Here is a 23,173-nt window from a genome sequence, read left to right as displayed (position 1 = left end):
TTTCTAAAAATATAAAAGTTTTTTAATAACATAATCAAGCTCTAAATGCAAGAAGAAGATTGATTATTTAGAGAAAGAGTTTCCCCCTAGACTTTAAGCTCCCTGAAGTCAGGTTATTGTATCATATTCACTGATGCATCCCCAGCACCTAAAAGAATGTCTAGCACACAGTAGATGCTCATTACTTATTTGCTACATTATTTCATTTATCTATTTATGTTGTGAACAATTCCTGTTCATTATAGTAAAAATTCATATAGTCAGCAATCAGCTAAAATTCTTGATAACCCAACCTGACATAAACTGAAATTTAAGCATGAACTCAAGAAACTATTTTACAAGAAAATTAAAGGTGACGTTATAAAGTATTTGACTTCCTTAAAAGAATAAAGTGGTTAGATGGCTTTGGGGACTTTAATATCCCTATTTAGAATGTGCTAATTACAAAAGTAACTTAAATTAAAACTGACCTTAAAAGACTCTATTTGGCAAGAGTTTCTTACCTGTAGTGCTTCTAATTACAATAGATATTTAGAGTGAAAATAGTCCATAAGACAGACATCTCTAATTTAGATTGACCTTTCCACTAACAGTCTTAATTACTGAAATTTTGCTTTATGAGCTATTTTACTACATCATTTATTCTGTCACTATCTTAAAGACAAATGGGAAAACATAAAGTCTTAGTTGAATATTGCTAAATAGTCCAGGAAAACGATCTTTGAGCTGTTATATAAGGGAGCGAAACAATAGTAGGAATAGGAATAAGGCAGAGAGCTGTAATGATGGTGCATGGCTCTCCACATTAGGGCAACCTTATTCAGTGACTGTTGATTTGCACAGTGTATGTCAAGCACAATTCTAGCTCTGAGAATGCTATATGAGGTAATTAAGGAAGCCCATGACTCCAGGGGGCTTATGTGTGTAGCCAGAACCTCTTGTTTTTGTCTGCTCAGCATCAATTCCCTCTTCTGGTAATAACATCCTGATTATGCTTCAATGTTCCATTTTGCTTCCAGTTGAAATCAGTCTTGGCAGAAATGCCCAACCCTCTGCTGCAAATGGGGAGACAGTACCCTTAAACCAAGCTAAGTCAATTAGAAGCTGTCTGCCTGAAATTTGCATCTTCTGCAAAATAATACAGAACCTGAAAAGAATAGATATCTGTTTTTCTCAGTTAAAATTCACTAAAAAGACTATCAATTAGCTTCTACACATAGACCCCTGTACGTTTCCCACTTTTCCTTTTGAGACTGGCTCTTTATCTTTTTCTTCTGAATCTTTGAGCTACCCCATATTCTTCCACCAACTCCCTTTTCATGTAATTTAGCTAGAAGATTATTCTATTCTATTATTCTACACAAGCAAAGAACCCTCATGATGTTATATCTACCAAAAGGATTGCTTAATGAAAAAGCAATTATAATGCAATGTGCTAGAGTTCTAGGTCTGAACTTTGCCACTAGTTTTCTGTGGAATGGGGCTAATAACACCCAGTGTGTAGAGTGATGTATGATTAAACTGAGATTGACTTGAAATAACAAATAGAGCACACCCATCAGGTCTCCATTTACAAAGATGCAGCAGAAATTATCCCCAAACACAGAAAAGATGTTTTTCAAAGGATAAACATATTACAACTTAGAATATATGAAATGATGTCATGAGAAACCTAAAATCTGGAGGAATCTTGGAAGATAAAAATTAAATGAGATTGAATTGATAGAGGAACACAAATAAAGGAAATGCCAGACCACAGCTACTGTAGAATTATAGGGAATCTCAGAAATACTCCAAACTCAGACTAAAACAAGTCCAAGGACCTGGAGTCAGCCTTGTGGTGATCAAACACTATTAATTGAAGTATTAATTTGGAACAACTGGGTCAATTGAGTTCTCAACAGGCAGTAGGAACATTTGCCTTGAGATTAATATTTTAAGATGGATGCTTTAAAAGGCTTACTAGACAGAATGTTGAGAGTATGGAAAAATTGTATATGAGTTTACCACAAGCTTAAAAACAATGAAAAAGAAAACATAGGGAGCAGTAGCTAAGTATGATGTTTTTACAGGGGAAACTCTAAGCAGCAGTTCTTTGACATTCTTAGACCACTTTTTAGACCATAAGAAGATAATGTAATCAAAGAAAAGACAGAAAACTATTTTCTGAAGCTAAAGGAAGGCATGAGTCTTTAGACTGAACCCTCTGAGTGCCAAGGAGATTTAACTTAAAAAAAAAAAAACCAATAACAGGGTAAAATTTCAGAATTCCAGGGATAAGTAGAAAAGTTTAAAATTCCAGGGGAAAATGGATTTCTACAAAAGAATGAGAATTAGAAGTCATCAAAAGTTTATTAGCCACATTGGTAAGTAGAAGGCAATAAAATAATATCTCCAAAATTCTGAGGTTAAATCCTTTTAAACCTAGAATTCAATGCTCAGCGAAACTAGCACAGATTATTTGATGACAAAGTAGAAAAGGAAGTGAACTGCCCTTTTACAAATACATCCTAAGCTATATTCTTTCTAAACACTTAAAACTCTAGTATGTTTATATGAACAGAGGATTAGTCCAAAGGCTAGTAAACACAAGAGGCAGACAGAAAATGTTGTGGCCATCCAACTTCTTTGTAAGTATTCCCAGGTTGAAAGACAGTATTGGTAAACATTATCTTTACATAAAACTCTTCTTAAAATTGTTTTTATATATTTATGTTTGATAAACTTAAAATGAAACTTTATGAAATCCAAAACAGAAGAAATAGACTTAAAATAGCCTTCAGACTAAAGTCGGAAGTTATAAATTTTTATTTAATCCCTCCTCCCTTCAACCCATACACGCATATTTGAAGTGACTAGAGTATTGTCAGAAATATAGCAGTTACTCAGTAAGTGTAATTCAAATTGAATTGAACTAAATTGCCAAAGAAGCAATTCAGAATAAATATACACAATTCAAGATTTAAAACCAATTATCAAAGCCCTTCCATAACCCCAAACAACTACCCAGCTATACAAATCATTTAAGTAAAACTTAACTGAAAATAGAACAATGAATTATATGACAACATCCATAAGAAATTCCTTCTAATTGCAGAACCTTTTGATTCTCTATCACACATCCACAATTGAAACACCAGAGAAAACTATGTACAAATGTAGTGTATGCTACTCAAAATTTAAAAACATTTTAAGGAGGCATATCTTCCTCTTTTAAGACAATTTCTCCAGAAGTTTAGTCATCAGGAAGAGAGAGTTTCTCATCTCCGAGTCCATTTGTGCACAAAGCACCTATTCACTGCAATGTACCAACCAATGTTATATCCCATTGAAGCCCCAAGATACAGCAGGCCTGAAGAGCTGTGCAATGTTGAGAAAGCGTGCAATTTCCATTTTAATTTTATTTCACGCAATAGTGCCCTCAGAACAGTTCCATAGAACATATCAAAATGCTGTCGTTGGACAAAGAATATTAGATTCTTAAGCAAGGAAATTAAATGTTATGTGCCTAAAATACCACAGGGGATAATTATGATTAGCTTCCCAAACTTACGTAAGCAATTTCTATGTCAGTTATTTGTCCCCAATTCCATAACCTGGCAATGCAATTGATTTAACTAGCTATAATGAGGAGAGATCAAACATATAAATAAAAATCCAAAATATTTGTTCTCTAAACAACAATTCGATCTCTCTTGTGCTTGAAACCTCTAAAAAAATGGACTTGATTTTTCCCTTCCCGACTTCATCCAAGATGTTAGTGTCTAAAGGTATCTTCTACATTTCTATAAAGTTATTAATGGATGACCAAGCTATTAAAAGAATGATTTTGAATCCAGTAAAACTCAGAGACAGCATAATGTTAAATATTTAATGACATATATAATTTGTATTCGCTCTATGAAAACTTGGTATAGATGGTAAGCAGTTCACGTAAATTGACATAATTCATTATAAACTATCAAGGTTATCAATGAAGGCTACTTAGTGTTGAGCCACAAAATATGATTCTGGCTTAAGAAAAAGGGAATTTATTGGAAGAATCTGAGGAGCTAAATGAATCGATAGGAGGCGTAAAGAATGGCAACTTCATAAGGAATCACAAATGTTTCATCAAGACTCTGCTGCTGAGACAGAATATAATTTCAGTCTGTCTTTTTCTGAGTAGAACTAAAACTCTCTTGCCAGAATAGAACTGGCCTTTACTAGGGGAGACATATTTACTCAAAAGGAAAGTACTCAGTACTAAAGAGGGGGAAATAGATATTGTTTTCCGTTACTCTGCAACTGAAACTATTCCTAAGAAATGTTTTTTTAAAAGTAACATTAATGTGAGAATGGGAAAAGCAATGTACACAGGCCTTTTCAGACACGAAGCCAGTTGTTAGATTCTCAGGGCTGGGATGTCATTGTCATTCCCCATCACAGGACAGTAGCCCTTGCAGCCCTGCTCTGGAGGATTTGGGATAATCCTCAGCTGTAGACCCACCTCCACAGAGAATAGGGTTGGCTGCCAGAAGGTCTTGACTGTGATGTCAGAGGCTATCAGACCTACTCCCAAAGACGTTGCTCTTTTCTCTAACATCAATTATATGGTAATAATTATTCTGAGACAATCATTCAAAGGCAAAGCAGAAAAACGTTTCCCAGCCAGCACAGTGACATTTGAGGCACTCAAGACCAGAACCTAGAAAAATTTGTATTCTTAGTGGCTCTTTACATGTGGCAGAGAAAAGTATGGTTAGGAATTTCTTAAGTGCCGCTTCAAAATCCAGGGTGGTGACAGTGGGTACTGTGAGACTGGCATGGACCTCATCTACTTTCATTTCCAGGATGTGGTGAGGAAGAAGAAACGTCCCTAAAAATTAATGTATGAGGACTACTTCCGGAGCACTCCAATATTTAGATGGTGAGGAGGTAAAGAACACCCCATGAAGGAGACAGAGGAGGAGCTATAATTGTAGAAGGAAAACTATTTCCTACTATGTGTCAGGCCAGGTTGGGAGGCACGTTAAGGAGGGCCTTTGAAAATGGTCAAAAGAACTCTCATGTTTGAAAATGGAACCGTTATGTCTACACGAGCAGAAGTCAATGCGATGAATGTTGTGTGAAACAACATTTCTGATCTAATTGGCAATGCTTTAACAAATGTCTTATGAATTCAAATATGAATAGAGGCTTACAATGGTGAACATGGTCTATGTTTTGCTTCAATAGCTTTTTACTCATTTCTTAATTCAGAATTTTTGGCATTTGGTTATCATTGTTCTAACATTCAGAAAAAGACGAGTGTTCAATTGGTAATTTGCTTAGATGAATTAATGCAGAACATAATATCCAAGCCACACAACCAAAAATGTTAGATTTCCCTTCTTTCCAGTATTAGTAGAATATCTGTCCATCTCTCTACTTATCTATCTACTACAGATGTATGCTCCAGAGTATCATAGTTTGGAGAATCACCTGTGAGTATTCCTGAACATGTAGTTGACCACCTTTTAAAATGGGACGTAATGTTTAAAGGCTCATAGAAAACATATAAGGTCCAGCAGTGTGCATGCATCAGCTTTTATAAAAAAAAAAAAATCTGAGAATAAACTTGACAAAAATGTGTACAGAAACTTTATAATAAAACTTATAAAACTACCGAAGAATAAAGAAGAACAATGAAATGAAAATGGAAAAAACATCTGTTTTTGAATGATGCATCAGGCAGAGTCCTGACAGGAATCAAAAGGCACACTTACAGAAGTGATTGAAAGGACTAAGGGTGGCCTTAAGCAGAATTTATTAGGAAGATGAAGCACCCTGGGTTTAGCAAGGATGGGAGCCATCATCTCCCGTAAGACTGAGGGATCAAGAGGAGGAGGCAGTTTTCTGAAGTTGGACTGAGTAGCAGGAGAGGGCTGCCCAGCGAAGGCTGAGGGATGTAGCCACTGATACATGATGGCCGGAGCGAGAGGAAAGGAGAGACAGGTAATCAGATCTGCATCTTCCCCTGCCTCCTCATGGCCTACCAGCATCTTCCATTGCCTATGCTGATTTGGAATGGACTCTACCAATGGATGCAGTCCTTGAAAGTCAGCCTCCCAGGGCATATAACAGGGTAGAGAAGGAGAAAGATTGAACCTGTGGAGGCAGATGGAGACTATGGTGCACAAAAAGACTAAATTTTATGTGTTAACCACAAATTCATCTCTAAATGTAACATAAAGCCAATTAAGTCCCCTGGATTTTTAAACGTGCAAATGATTCTAAAGTTAATCTGGAATAATAAACATACGATATGAGCAGCTGGGATAATTCTAAAATAAATAATGGAGTACAAGGGTTATTTGTTCTATAAGATGTCAAAGCTATTACGTTGTCATATAATGAAATTAATTTGATACTAGTAGAAGAAGAAACTGATAAATTTATTTGATAAAATAGAAAGTCCAGTGATAAATCCAAGAATATTTTAAAATAAGGGCATTTAAATGGATAGAAAAATAAAAAAATAAATATCACTAAGACAACTAGCTACAGTCATAAAGAAAACTAATTCTGGTTTTTATCTTATGCCTTATACCAAAATACATTAGAGATGGATTAAAGATCAACATGTATTGGAAAGATATGAATTTATAAAAAAAAATACAATAAGAAAAAAATAGATAAAATGTTAAAGAATTGTATGAAAATCTTGGCATGGGGAAAAAATTACTCTGTATCTCATCTAAGCCAACCCAGCATCTTATACCTGGTACCTTTCTAGATACATTGCATATCTTCAGTAAACAACTATTTAATAGGAGAATCAAAGTCAGGGTGTATAATGGTAAAAGTTAGTACAATAAATCGGAAAAAAATGAAATTCCTACAGAGTCAAATTAAACATAAATGTGACAAGATGCAAATCAATAAGTTAGGAAGTTATAATTACAATATATTTGATGTACAAGAAACACTATTTTCAAAGAAAGATAAATAGTCCAACAGAAAAATTGGCAAAAGGCATAAAGAATTCAATGAGAGAAAAATATAAATAATGAAAAAGTACATTTAAAAGCTGAATATTGTTAGGAATCCAGGAAATACAGGCTGTATATACAATGAAATATTCTTTGAGTACTAGTATACATTGATAAAAATTGAAAAGATTGACGATATAAATGTGGGTGAAAATAAAGGAAAATCCTCTCATGCACAGTTGGTTAGAGTTTAAAACGTTTGAACTCTTAACACTTAAAAGTTTCTATAAGGTAATCTGGCAATTTATTTTAAGGAAACAATTGTAAATATGTGTAAAATTATGGCTATAAGCAAAATTTCAAAATCCATAAATGTAGCTAGATAATGTGGCATTAGTTAAATAGACTGCATCTGTACAGTGTACTTTTGTATAACAATTGAAGATAAAATAGTAGGAGCAGATTTATTTCATAGAAAGATGTTCACAAAATGTATCTGTTGAAAAGGCAAGGCTACAAAATAACATCACTTCAGGCCAGAATGCAGATTAGATCTTCTCTAAATTCTTGCTGGCAACTACTTTTTAACTGGGTAAACACACAGTGGAATTTTAAATGCACTGCTGAAGTCACAAGGATGTTAAAGACCAAAAAAGAGAAACCTACTGAGGTTTAATAGGAGTGGTAAGCACGGCTTGTGAGTCGTGTCTCAGGGAGTTGTGCAATGCCTGCAACCTATGTGGCCATTCACTACGGCACTAGGGGTAACTATGGAGAAGAGGACGCAGCTGAGGTAAAACCTAAACCAAAGACTTTGAGCTCTGATTGCTCATGACCAAGTGCAAAAATGTTCAGTAGGCTTTGAGTTTGTGCAACGCAAGCAGCTGAGCCTGAGCCTCCACATGAAACCAAGGCTCGAGGGAGCTACGTAGACCCTGAAAGAGCAAGCTAAGAAAAACAACACAAAACACTGTCCCACAAAGGGAGCCAACAAGGAAATGAGGAGAATGGATAACGAAACTTTGGACTAGTCATACAGTGGTACACGAGGGCAAGGAAAATAAATGAACCTTAGCTATGTGTACTAGACAGAATACTGCTCAAGAATACACGCCAAAGGAATAATAATCACAAATTCTTGAGAGTTCTTACCCCTGGGGTAAGAGACAGAAATAACACTGGGAAGGACCACACAGAGGACTTCAACAGTATTGGTCAATTTTTATTTTTTAAATGAGATGATAGATCCATGAGTGAATATTTTATGATAGTTATATATCCTTATATTTCTTATATATTATTTATATATCCATTTCTGTGTACAAAATATTTCATTTATTTATTTATCTGAGATTTATTGATGGGTAAAAATAAAACGATAAGAAGAAAATTCATTAGACTGCATCCTGTGCTTCTTAGTAACAGGGAAGCTTTCATGTATAATAAAATCAGAGAGAAAGGAATTAGGGAAAATTACAGATGAAAAGAATATACATTGAAATGCTATTTAGGGCCCCAAACAAAACTCTCATTTATTAGCTATTGATCCAATTGACTCAGAGGTTTAAAAAAAATTATTTAATATGATGATGGCAATTTAGTGAAATTTCTCTGGGAAATAGCTTGTGAGCAACCAGGGGTCCTTTGATAAGCCTTATTCACATAGGCTGACAAAGCCTGTCACTTCCCTCCAAAATCACACTATATTTGAAAAAACAAGATGGGTCAATCGTAGTATGTAACTTGTATTCAGTCTCCATATCATCCATGTGCCTTTGTTCATTTCTAAAGTGGTTCTGCATTTCCATACAGCTCCTTAACAAGCAGGAGTCTGTGCTGAGAAAAAGTTTAGGCTAGCACGCATACTACAACTTTCAGATGGGAAGCCAGGAACACAATTTATTTTTATGGCATGACTCAACTGCATTAAACATTCTACAGCTAAAATGCGGATAAAGAGTACATAAAAATCCACATTCAACACTTTTTAATCTGAAGCTTTCAAATAGGTCTAAATATTATATGTAATCAGAGTGCATTAATGTTTGTTTAAAGATAGATATTCATGGCCACAAAAGTCACAGTCACTGAAAGCATCTACATCAACATGTACTGGTTCACTGGAAAACATATGAGCCATTGAAGGTCTCAAATATCTGAAAATGCTCCTGCTATTAGGGAAAAGCAGTGCTAAAAGTTCTAGAAAAATATAACAAAAATACTTCTTAAATTCGTAACTGAGTTGAAAGAAAATTAGGACGTTTCAGGGACCAAAAATGTAGATAGAATTGAAATCCTTAGCAGTAAATCAAGGAGCTTATGCTGTGGATTCTGGAAGTAGAAGCACATTTTTGATCTTAGTAAGTAAGCAAGGGTATAGGTTTTAATGCCCTGTAAAGAAAAAGAGACGAACCCTTCCCAGGTATGAGGGTAATAAGTATTGAGACCTCCACAAATTGTTAGTTTCTCTGAATTAGAAATTCCCAGTTGAAAATTGATTGTGAAATTTCTCATGAACTGATTAAAACATAACCCCTCATATACAAGAATTACAATGAATTCCAAGTTCATATATTATTTCTTTAAAAAACAGGAAAATAGAGATCTAAAGCACACGTGTCAAAATAAAATTTGAAAAGTTGGGATGGTGAATACATGGCTGTCCAGTTTTATTATTTTCTATAAATTTTAGTAAGCATGCAAGATTTCTTTAAAATAAAAGAAAAAAATGCTACCTCTAGTCGTTTACTCACTAAACAAAAATACGCAATGCTTCTGTCAAGGCATCAACTCTAACCCTTTTTGCAGAGCCCACTTACTCTTTGAGAAGTCAGAAGTGTTTACTGCAATAAATACTTCAACAGAGCAGTTTTGGCACAGTAACAAGACAGGCACTTACCAGTCATGGTTCATTTTGGTCATCACTCTGTGAGTCTGAAGTTCCCTTTATGTAAAAATATGACCACCTCTTAGGGTCATTGTGGAGATTCAATCTGAAATATGTGCTTGGTCGATTCTAATGAGCTGTTCCAAAACCATATTCAACAGTGAATAAGCCACACACTCTGTCAGATAGCCCAGGTTCTACTGTCATTTGTGCCACTTAAAAGCTCTATGATCTTAGGAAATTTATTTGATCTCATGATGCCTCAAATTCTTAACCTCAAAGCAAAGACTAATAGGAAATCTGCCTGACATACATTCTTTATGAAAATTAAGCACGATAATATATCCAGACTCAAGGCCTAGTGATCAACATAGCCTTAGCATTCCCCTCAGCTTCACTAAATTTCAGACAGACTTCTTCCCTACTCTAGTTCTCAACTTCCCTTTCCTTAAAAGCATTTACTTTAAACAACTTTCTATTGTAAATTCTCTCTCTACCCCTTTGATATGTAGTAAATCTCCCAGCTTCTTGCCAGTGTTACAACCCAGGAATATCTTTCTCAAGGATCTGGGAGCCATCCCTTTGAACTGTAATTATTGAAGGAGATAGCACTTCTATATAGTCTAGCCTATGGAAGGGTTGGAGCCTAACTTCAATAAGCAACAATTAGATAACACAGAGGCCTAACACAGTGACCAATTATCCATTAACATCATCCACTGCTTTCCCACTAGCTCATCTCTGCATTTAAAAGCCTTCCCGCCATTTATTGCATCAGACTTGGGTTCACTCTCTCTCTCCTGTTGCAATGATCTTGAATAAGATGGTCCATGCTTGTTTAACTTGTCCAGTGTAATTGTCCTTTGACACTAGCATATAGTAAAAAATAACAACAAATAATTTGTTCTTAATATTGCAGTAAAACATAAGTGATGAAACACTTATAAACACAGGCATATCTCATTTTACTGTGTGCTACAGATATTCTGTTTTTTACAAAACCCTGCACTAGCAAAAGGATCGTGACTCTCTGGAGGTTCAAATGATGGTTAGCACTTTTTAACAGTAAAGTATTTCTTAATTAAGGTAAGTCCATTGTTTTTTAGACATAATGTTATTGCACATTTAATAGGCTACAGTATAGTGTAGACATAACTTTTATATGCACTAGGGAACCCCAAAATTCATATGACTCACTTTATTGCAATATTTGCTTGATTACAGTGATCTGGAATAGAATCTGCAATATCTCCCCCATATAGCTGTAAAAAGATGTCTAAAATCTTAACATTTATGGCCATTGCTCCATATCCTCTTGTAAATTAATGAAAGTCTTTCTAGATTGAATTGGCTAAAATAGAAGGTTATATTTAAATCAGTGCTTTAGTTTTAATAAACTTATTTCAAGATAAAAAGGGGGATGATGAAAGAATATTTTCAGGCTTAGAGTTGCACTTAATTCTCTGGATTAGAATCTCTCTACTACGAACATGGAGCAGATACTAGACACAATTTCTGGAATTTTTCATTGTTTAAGAAATAAATCAAATTGCTACAAGTAAACTGGAAGGAAGAGACAATAAAGAGCATGTGTTAGAAAATGAATCCAGTGTAGTAAGGTAAGAATTCCTCTTTGAGGTTATTTCTCAGTCTATTTACTTGTAATTAAACCCCAAAGCTCTCCTTTCCTGCTGTACTTCATCACTGGGAATTAACACTGCCATACGACTTCTCACCAGCTTCCAACATTTCCTGTACATTTGTCCTTTGTCCATTAGAATGTCTATTAGAATCTTTTCCAAGGTAGGGACTCTGTCTTTCTAACCTCCAAATTTCCTACACTTAGTTCTGTGCCTTATATATAGTAGAAAATTATTATATTTTTATTAAAAATACATTTAAACAGATGAATAATAAACGTCTGCTGAAAACTCAAGCGGAAAAAGAACCGACATCGTGATTATCAGTGAAGAACATCAAGAAGAAGGCATGCAGTGCTCCAGCCACACAAAGCATGTTTCTTGACAACTCCTCCCCTGTGTCCTTGAAACAAAAGGCAACTGTTCAAACATCATGAAGGTTTCAGCTTAATTTTGTCAACCTTGAACAAACACTGCTTTATAGGGTGAGAAGTTGAGCAGAGGAATCATTTAGACAAGGCAAATTACCTTATTTATCAAATTCTTCCTTTCGGTGTGACTGTAAAAGATTCTTGCATTACAAAGTATTGTTTCCAATTAGTACAAAGTATCTATTTTATTGTCTCTATTTCTATGCTAATTTGTAATTGCAGGGGTATTAACTAATGAGAACTGCACTGAAACATTTGAACATGATAGCAAGGGAATATTTTGCAAAATTGAACAATCATCTTGCTATTATATTTGTGTGTGTGTGTGTGTGCATCCAGATATAATATGAGTGAAGCAAATAATGTTTTTTTTCTTTTACATTGGCAACTAGACGGACAGTGAATAAAAGAATTACAAATATTTTTTATTTTGTAGAAACATTTAAGGATTTCTATTTTCAAAAATGAAATAGGAAAATTCAGTTTAATTTTGTACTCAAATTCTAATAAATAATCTTGAGTATTTGAAAAGAAAAGTGACATGATAATTTTAATATTAAAGTTATTTATTTTTATTTATATATTTGATAAAAATATATTTAAAATTTGTATCCTGTGACTACAACTTTTTTCAGTCCATTAGAACACTGGGAATGATTACAGGTTGATAAGTAATAGAAATAAAAAATACAAGCCTGGAGGTAAAGAAACAAAAAGAACTGAAATTAAAAACAGAAAATCTTCAAAGGGGCAGTCTGTTTAAACTTTAAAAACTGGAACCAATGAACATATGCAAGCTTCTGATGAGCATGGTCAGTATACAACTTGAGAACAGAGCTTTACTAATTGTTTATTTAATGAACATTTAATTACTGATCACACAATAAAAACAAACAAATTATTCTCATCAAATTCACAACTCAACCAGGTCAGATGAAATCTCTGCAACGCCAAATTCTTTGCTAAATGGATTTAATTACTGATCAAAATAAGGAAATAAAACAGAGAATTATTTGTATCAAGTTCACAACTCATAAGTAACCAATGCAACTATAGTCTGCTCATTGGAAGATGAAGAAAATTATATTCCTGAAATTAGCAAGTTGAAAACAGGACATGATACGTTTGGTGTTTTGTTAGTTTATTTGATGATCCAAGAAGAGCTGCGATGTCCTTGTGAAAGTGTAAGAATTTTTCTAGTAAACCAAATTAATGATTTTCCACTGGATAAACATGGAAGGAAATTTAGTATTTTAAAGTGATTTACTCCAAAATTATTTTAAACGGAGAAAGAAACTTCAGAAATTGACTTTTATACTCTAAGTTCAAAATTCCAAGTTCTAAGCTTATAGACAAAAACATCTGGCCCAGAATAAGTACTCAACAAGCATTAATATTAGCAACCATTTAGCTAGCATCTAAATTCTATGTGGTTTGTACTACCCCCATTTTACAGATATGGCAGTATGGCAGATATGGCAGATATTTCACAGATATTTACAATTTGTCTAAGGGTCTAAATAGATAAGAGAACACTTACTTTTAGATAAGTAAGTATATGTACATATAGCACTTAAACTCTAAAATATTAATCTCTTTTTCCACAGCTGTCATTAACTAATTTGCCACTCTTGCCTCAGAGATAAAGAAAAGTACTAGCAAAATGCATTTTACTCCAATAAATCTTTAAGATGTGTGTGTGTTCTTTTTTAATGTTTGTGGGTCTCTACAACAGTAAAGTAAAATCTTTTTTTTGAGGTCAGAAAGCTTGACTAAGTTTCTGAACTACCACTTAGTAACTGAGAGAAAGTAGTGAACGTTACTTCTAAAACTGCACGCATTTTATATAAAGGAATGCAGAGTCTGTCTAATATTTATGAAAACAAAAATGTTTCTGTTTTGGGAGGGGTTTTTAGATGTGATTTTTGCCCCCCGAAAAAAAGCACAAACGATGTAACAAATGTTCTTAGACAGAAAATTTGGGAAACTCTATATTAAGCAAGACTTAATAGGAATATTGGGGTTTTTTGGGGTTTTGTTTGTTTGTTTGTTTGTTTTGAGGAAGATCAGCCCTGAGCTAACATCTGCCACCAAACCTTTTCTTTATGCTGAAGAAGACTAGCCCTGAGCTAACATCCATGCCGATCTTCCTCTACTTTATATGTGGGACGCCGACCACAGCATGGCTTGCCAAGCAGTGCCACATCCGCACCCAGGATCTGAACCGGCGAACCCCGGGCCGCCGAAGAGGAATGTGGGAATTTAACCTCTGCGCCACCAGGACGGCCCCAGGAATGCTGTTTTTTTAAGACTTAGGAGTTTACAAAATCATCATGCACATTGTGGACCGCTAATGGGGCTACAGCATGAAGCTTTTTTTTCCAACCTGTTTCACTGAGAACATTTTTTGCCTGAAGCATGTGATATTATCATCTGGAAGAGAGTCCCTGAGAACACAAGATTTAGAAATTACTGTATAAGGAAAGAGCATAGGCTTTGTGGACAGACCTGAGTGTGTGATGGCTGGGCTGCCACTGACTAAAACTTCACTAACTTATTCAATCTTTTTGAATTGGCTTCTTTGATTATAGAACAGAGAAAATAATCTCAGCTCCACAGTGTTTGTGTGAGATTAAATGAGATTACAGATGTGGCAGGCTGATTAATGCCAACCCCCACAAGATGTCCACATCCCAATCCCCAGAGCCTGTGAATATGTTGCTTGGAGTCCCTTGCATGGAAAGAGGGGCTTTGCTGATGTGATTAAATTGAGCATCTTGAGATGAGGAGAGTCTCTGGGATTATTGGGGTGGATCCAATATAAAAAGAAGAAAGCAGGAGAGCCAGAGAGAGAAAAAGCGATGTGACAATAGAAGCAGAGAGAGAGAGAGAGAGATGAGAAGATGCTGCACTGCTGACTTTGAATATAGTACAGGAACCATGAGCCAAGGAATCCAAGTGGCCTCTGGAAATTGGACAAGGTCAGGAAATGGATTCCATTAGAGCTTCCAGGAGCTCAGCCTTGCCAATACCTTGATTTTAGGACTTCTGATCTCTCGAAATGTATGATAATATATTTGTGTTGTTTTAAGCCACTAAATTAGTGGAAATTTTTGACAGCATCCATAGGAAACTAAAACGATAGGTAAAGCTCCTATTCTGGCAAACATCAAGTAGGATCAGGTATATGAGAAATCTTTGTCACTCATAAGGTGCTAAACAAATGTTAGCTCTTATTGCATGGTTCAGGACACTTGTCTCTCCTAGTGGGGCTCAAGGGTACAGAAGCAAACTTGGCTTTAAAAGGTCAACAATCAACAACCTGGAGAAATAAGTAAGTTGTCAACAATAAAACACTTTAGCGGTATGTAGTGACCCAGAAGGTACTCTTGCTTTGTACATATACTGATGGCAAACATGTGACAAAGACTGTAGGTACCAGATGACCAAGGTTATTCTAGATTAGGAAATAGGAGTCAGACCTGTTTAGGTGGAAGTGCTCACCGTGCTGAAAGTAGCAGGATAAAGTGATGCTTATGCCGAACTTCTCTTCTTCGACCTGCTTGTTCTTAGCTGCCTGGAGAATGATTATATTCTGGAAGCAGGCAACTCAGCAATTATCAGTCAAAGCATGAATTCATGTTGCCAGCAACTGTCTGCACCTTAAATAAACACCATTCTATGGTGTTTACTATCAAACAGAATTTCCAGAATTTAAAATCCTTTTGAATTGCACATACAGCTGAAGTGTTTCTGTATTTAATAAAGTAACTCTCAGGATGATGGTTTGTACTTGAATACATGATGCTCTCAAACACCAAAAAAGATGAATTTTTAAAAATCTCAGTTAGCCTCCAGTCTGTTTTCTTAACATATGTGCTGTGGCAATCTTAGTAAAAAAATAAATACCAATAACAGAAGAATTCTTATATTGTTATTTTACTAAAATTGATTCTGCCAATTTTACCTGGTTCCGGAAAACAAAATCAATAATCTTTAGATAGCAAGTTGGTTTTTCAATCCTGACCCCATTTTCAGAGAAATAGACTTGACTTTGCAAAAACGTTCTAACAAATTCTACTTCTAAAAGAGTTAAAAAAGGATGCTCCCATTTTCTCCTCCTCAGTTTTTCTTCTCCCTTCTAAGCCAGAACATCAGAAAGAAAGAAGATACCATGGCAGGGACGGTGTTGGATGGAGAAGTGGAAGAGCCATCCCAATTACTCTCATTTCCATTTTGAGATCTACTGTGAAATTCTCTATCTGACACCTTCCAAAACAGAATTTAACGATATTGTTTTGAATTTTTGGTAGGTGCTTACAACCATTGAAAATGTACACCAAAAACTTTATATAATATATATATATGTATATATATAAATTTATGCTAAGACTCTGACACAAGATTATAGATCATGTAACTAAATAAAAAGAAGCTACTCAGATACTTATGGGAGCTTTTTAACAAGGAAAGGACTGGATGTTGCTGGTGAGCTCTGAAGCTCTCACATCTTCATCGTCTCAGATCCTGAGTCCACCAGAATTTGCAGGTAGCACAGATATCATTTGGTTCTGGTATGCATTTTACTCCTGCCAAAGACTCTCAAGCTCCCACTGGAGATGCAGCTCCTTATCCTTGGGCACCATTGTTGCAAGCCGGAATCCAAGTGTTGTAAACCTTCTCTAGGGGATCTGGCAGCAGAGGGTATAAATTTTGTATACCATAAGGTTCGTTGGATAGTTCTGTGGTGGCTATGTTTTTCTGACAGAAGGATCTACGAATGGAATTAACAAAGCTTAGTTCTAGCTAATTAAATAGACCACAGGAAGAGAAATAGAGAAATAGTTTACTAAAATGCAAATTGTTACCTTCCATTCTCTTTGCTCAAATATTACCAATGTTGTTGAATTTCCAGGAAATGGCTATAACCCACATCATTTCCTTCTGATAGCTCTAGAAAGAATCAAACAAATCTAATGTTGTTCCCAAACTATGCAGAAGACTACTTAGAATTCTTTCAGAGTAAATTCAGACCTAGACTGAAAGGTTTCTTAATTTCATGTTACTTTCTGTGTTATAAGGTTTTCAGTTAGCTATAAATTAATCCTATCAGGAAAATAGTACCAGAGAATATGAGATATGAATGATAATTAAAAAATAAAGTTGGGGCCAGCCCCTTGGCAAAGTGGTTAAGTCCACCACACTCCACTTTGCTGGCCCAGGTTCGTGGGTTCAGATCCCAGGCACAGACCTACACCACTCGTCAGATATGCTGTGGTGGTTACCCACATACAAAATACAGATAGATTGGCAAGGTGTTAGCTCAGGGCTAATCTTCCTCACCAAAATAAATAAATAAATAAATAATTTAAAGACTTTCCATTCAATATTTTTCATTTGTCTTCATTCCTCTTCCTCCAAATTCAAAGTCTATGTCTTGTGATGTAATTCAGACAATTGTTTAATAAAAGAAAAAGTAATAGATTTGTAAAGGATTAATAGCACAAAGATTATAGAATAGCCAAAATCAGTGCACTCTCTATATTGACTTGATCCTTCAAAGAAAATAAATGGCCAAGGAAACAACAAAGCAAACTTAGGAATCACATTGTCGACATCAGCACCCGGCAAAACAAATCATCATCTACTACAGGCATCCAGATACTCCTGACCTTTCAAGGACCTTAAAGTTCCAATTCTGGTGCAATGCTAGCACTAACAAAAGTTTTTGTCACAACTACTAAGCACTGACCGTTTTATTTCTACATTCTCATAATATCCCAGAGAGTCCTAATTCTTACAACTATTTTTAGTTGTTTAGTTTTGCATGGTTCTTCCAGGCTGATCTCAGTATCAAAGGAGCCTTTGAAAATTATAAAACTTATCCCAATAAAGACCAAGTTCTCAGAAATTTGAAACAATGTCAAAATCTAAGCTTGTCATTAAAATGTGTACCTTACCAGAACACTTCCAAACATTAGACACACACTATTTTGGCTTAAAGTGATAGTTTTTAATATATGTTAACATGTACTCAGGTTGAAAGAAACTCTCTGAGTTATGATTACACCAGAAGTAATAAAATATACAATCAAAAATACTTCTATCACTAATGTCCTAAATACGTTGACTTGTGTTCGAAACGGGTCATCTTTAATGATTTTTTTTTGTCTTAAAGTCTTTAAGTCTTAAAGTCATTTCAAGATATGCAAGTCACTTCAAGATATGCAAAATACGCAAGTCACTGCTATGATTTTGATAAAGTGAGTCTTGTGCTATGACTAAACTGAAATAATAATAATCATAAACCAAATGTTGCTCATTCAGCATAACGATTTTGAGATTCATCCATGTAGTTATGTATATGAAAGATTTTTCATTTTATTGCTGGTAGCAGTCTATTATATGGATATACCACATCTCATTCATCCATACCCCTATTCATGAATATTAAATTGCTTCTAACATGTGGTTATTACAAATAAAGCTTCTAGGAATATTCATGTACAATTATTTTGGACATATGGTTTTTATTTCTCTAGCACATCAATTTTTTCTTTTGATGAGCAAGATAGTCCCTGAGCTAACATCTGTTCCAGTCTTCCTCTAGTTTTTATTTGGGATGCCACCACACCGTGGATTGATGAGTGGTGTGTAGGTCCGTATGCAGGATCCAAACCCAGGAACCCCGGACCATTGAAGCGGAGCATGCGGACTTAATCACTATGCCACCAGCCTGGCCCCTCTAGCAGATCAATTTTTGAGAGTATAAATCATTATTAATTAAATTGAATTTCTCTTGTTTGCCCTCTTTAGTCCCAATTAACTCCTTCACTTCTCAAAGGTGGTGAATACTAGATTTGGTCTGTATCTGGTCAAATTTTTATAATTTTTTTAAGTATATGCACTGAATAACAATATAGTTTGTTTTTAAAAAATTTTTAAGCCTTTAATGTTTTTAGGGCAGTTTTAGGTTCATAGAAAAATTGAGAGGAAGGGACAGAGAGTTCCTAAATGTCCCCTACCCCCACACATGCATAGCCTCCTTCATTATCAGTCACCCACCAGAGTGGTACTTTTGTTACAACAGATGAACCTACATTGATGCATCATAATCATCCAAACTCCATAGTTTACATTACAGTTCATTCTTAGTGCTTTACTTTCTATGGGTTTAGGTAATGTATAATGACATATATCCATCATTATAGTATTAAACAGATTATTTTCAGTGCCCTAAAACTCCTCTGTGTTCCCATCTATTCATCATTCCCAACCATCTGCCAACCTCTGGCAACCACTGATCTCTTTTTCCTTTTTACCATCTCCATAGTTTTGCCTTTCCCATAATGTCATATAGTTGAATCACACAGTATGTAGCCTTTTCAGATGGGCTTCCTTTACTTAGCAATATGCATTTAAAGTTCCTCCATGTCTTTTCATGGCTTGATAGCTCATTTCTTTTTAGTGCTGAATAATATTTCATTGTCTGGATGTACCACAGTTTATTTATATTTTCACCTACTGAGGGACATCTTGGTTGGCGATTGTGAATTTTGGCGATTTTGAATAAAGCTGCTATAAACATCCATGTGCTGGTTTTTGTATGGACATAAGTTTTCACATCTTTTGAGTGTATACCATGGAGCACAATTGCTGGATCATATGGTAAGAGTATATGTAGTTTTGTAAGAAACCGTCCAACTGTCTTCCAAAGTGGCTGTACCATTTTGTATTCCCACCAGCAACAAATGTGAGTTTCTGTTGTTCAAACTCCTCCTCAGTGATTCATAATGTCAGTGTTCCAAATATACAATTTGTGGAATATTCTTGGTCTACATAAATGATACCAGATAGTAGACTATGGCTTATTATATAAAGCAACTTACGTTATTTACTTAATATTTTCAAGACGTCTAATGTTCATATATATTAATCTAGCCTTTCACTACTTGTGGCATAGATAACAAAACAGAGGCATCTTCTAAGAGTTCATTAGAAACGCAGAGTCTCAGCCTCCACCCCAGGCCTGCTGGATCAGGATATATTTTTTAACAAGAACGCCAGTTCATTTACATGCTCATCAAAATTTGAAAGGCAATTATATAGCCTGTTTATTTAAAGTATAAATAATACATTATTTTAAAAATCACAATTTATTTATCAATTCTCTTACTGGTGGGCATTTGAGTAGTTACCACTATTTTTGCTATAAAAAATTCGGCATTTATTATCTTCCTCCATCTCTCCTTTTTCACTCATTCGAGCCTATCCCTAGGACGTACCTAAAAATGGAAGTGCTCTTTTGTTGGATATAAACCTGTTCAACTTCACCGGGTGTTATGAAATTGCTCCCCAGAGTAATTGTGTTGGTTTAGAACCCACCATCAGTTCGTTAGTGTTTCCAGCTCCTTGCATCCTGGCAAATATTTTGTATTATTAAACTTTAAAAATTTTTATCATTCAGCTCTGTGTGAAAGACTATATCATTGCTATTTTAACTTTATTTTGCCTAATTAGTGAAGATGAGCAAGTTTCATATGTTTATTGCCCATTCTTGTTCTCTTTTAAGTACATTGTCCTCATATTTCATTGGGTTGCCCATCAGTTTCTTATTGATTTGTAAAAATTCTTTATATACTCTGGGTTTCAATCTTTTGACATTTAAATGTTGTTACATTTACTCCCAGTCTAAGTGAGATGTTTTCTCCTTATTTATAGTGTTTTTTTGTTATCCCTAAAGGGTAGTGCTTTAATTTTAATGTGGGCATATTCATCAATCTTTTCCTTTATGTCTTGAAATAATTCCCAAAGTATTATTTTGCTATGTTCCCTTCTCAACACTTCAATGCTTTCTTTTCACATAGAATTCTTCCATTCACCTGGAATTTGTTTTTTGTGTGTGACACGAGGCAGTTATCTAGGCTTTTCCTGAAAGATGAATGAAACAGATGATGGATAAAAGATGGAAAAAAAATAGTCAAGTTTTTCCCAGGCATCTGTAAAGTTACCTCTGCCATATTTCAAATTGTCCTATTTATAAGCAATATTCTACATACTTTTATTCTGTTGAATAGCCTAATTATTTACCTTTGCAGTAATGCCAACTAGTCTAAATTGTTATAATTATTATAATAAAATTTTACATCTCAAAGGCCAAGTAATCTCACTTGGTTCTTATTTATTAAAATTGTGTTAGTGGAGCCAGCCCCGTGGTGCAGCGGTTAAGTTCCCATGATCCACTTCTCCGCCGCCTGGGGTTTGCCGGTTGGGATCCCAGGTGTGGACATGGCACTGCTTGGCAAAAGCCATGCTGTGGTAGGCGTCCCACGTATAAAGTAGAGGAAGATGGGCAGGGATGTTAGCTCAGGGGCAGCCTCCCTCAACAAAAAGAGGAGGATTAGCAGTAGGTAGCTCAGGGCTAATCTTCCTCACAAAAAACAAAATAAATAAAAATTTAAAAAATTAAATTAAATTAAATTGTGTTAGCTATTTTGCTAATATTTTTGCTTTTCTACATGCACTTTAGGATCAACTTACCTAAAAAGAGAATGAAGACAACCTTCAAAGGAACAATGACTAGAGACTGGCAACAGACTTGATCAACAGTAAGAGATGCTGGTTCCCGTTGCCCTGAAGGCATTGGATCCTGGCTACATATTAGGAAATGGAGCAGAAGCTTCAAAGTGTGAAGAGAAATTACTATAATTCTAGAATATTATATGCAGGGAAACTATCACTTATTAGTAGAGGCAAATAAATATACTTCCTTATGTTTAAATGTTAAAAGAATTTAGTAATCACAGATTCTTACTAGAAGAATAATTGAAAGATTCTCTCCAACAAGAAGAAAAATCAGGAGACAAGGAGAAAAAAACCCACCCTAGAATAGAAACTAATTTTTGTCAAGTGAGTTGGTTTATTTAACTCAAAGAAATGAGCCAAGATAAAACTCAGGGAGCCCCAGAACCAAAATTTCAGGGAGCCCCGAAAGAATGGATATTGGGGGTATTAGCAATCTTGGACTTTATCAGAAGTCTTTGAAATTCCTTGTATTTATCTAGCTTGGAACTCTGTTACTTTCAACTGAGGATCTTCAATTTTGAGGATTTTCAAGCTTCAATTTCGGTAAATTTTTTTAACATTTTCATTATACCATTCTCCACAAACCTCTTCCTCTGTAAATTCCACTAAACCTGTGAGGTTTTTTCATGTTTCATTTATTTAGTCTTTTATCATTTTCATTTTGTTGTTTTCCATGTTGCGTTCTGCGTGAATTACTCTGTACTTTTCAATTGTGTTCACTCTAGAGATATTCCACTTTTTCGAGTCTCTATTTTTAAATTTGATTGGTTGGTTTATTCATTTGTTCTTGATTCATATCTTTCTCTTTGTTTTGAAGTTATAATACTTTCCAAAAGATCTGATTTCTTCCTTTATCTCCTCAAGTATCTCGAGCATATCTTCCCAATAGTTGAATCTGGAGTCTCATATTAAGTGGTTATTATCCTGTCTGTGTTCGTGCCTCCAAACACAGAAGTTGTGCTATGGACTTCTCCTGATTTCCAAGGAAATCGATCTTAAGTTAGTGGCTGGAGATGCTCATCTTGTAGTGATCAGAGGAACATTGAGATTCAGTCACTGGGCCAACAGCAGACTAGCTTAGATTATGCGTGGAATACTTTCTCAACTTCTACCCATCACTGAGCTCTAGTTTGATACAAACTCTAGTCCCATGCAGTGGTCAGATTTTGTGGTTCTTTTCATGTCCTTTTCTTTTTGGTCCCCATTGCCCTGAAGGTCTTGGACCCTGGCCACATATGACAGTGTCTGGACCTGGAATCCAGCAGGCTTGTGGACTTTTGAGTCTCTAATGGCTGTTTATTTCTGTACTATCTCTACTCTAGTGAAAAGGGAGATGTTTATCATATTTGGAAGTAGCTTTATCTTTTAATAAGTAAGGCTCAAAACATAGCCAAAATATTTCATTTTAAGAGAAGTCCAAAGCAATATCTTTACTTTTGCTCACATCAGTGACTCTAAATCTAAGGAAACATGATTGACACCTGTCCACCCCATCCCACAATAAGCTTGCAGCATCTGACCAGCAACGCCTTGAAATCCTTTAGAGAATCTTCTTTGGACACATCATTTGCGATTGCTCTTCTCAATGATGCTGCGCTAAACTCCCTTAAAATTCCAGGACTGTCTCAGTCTTCCCATTCCCATATTGGTTAAGAAGAATTTTACCTATAAGTCCCT

Source organism: Equus caballus, chromosome 31 (assembly GCF_041296265.1).
Source record: "Equus caballus isolate H_3958 breed thoroughbred chromosome 31, TB-T2T, whole genome shotgun sequence".
In the NCBI taxonomy this organism is placed as follows: Eukaryota; Metazoa; Chordata; class Mammalia; order Perissodactyla; family Equidae; genus Equus; species Equus caballus.
This window is presented reverse-complemented; position numbering follows the sequence as displayed.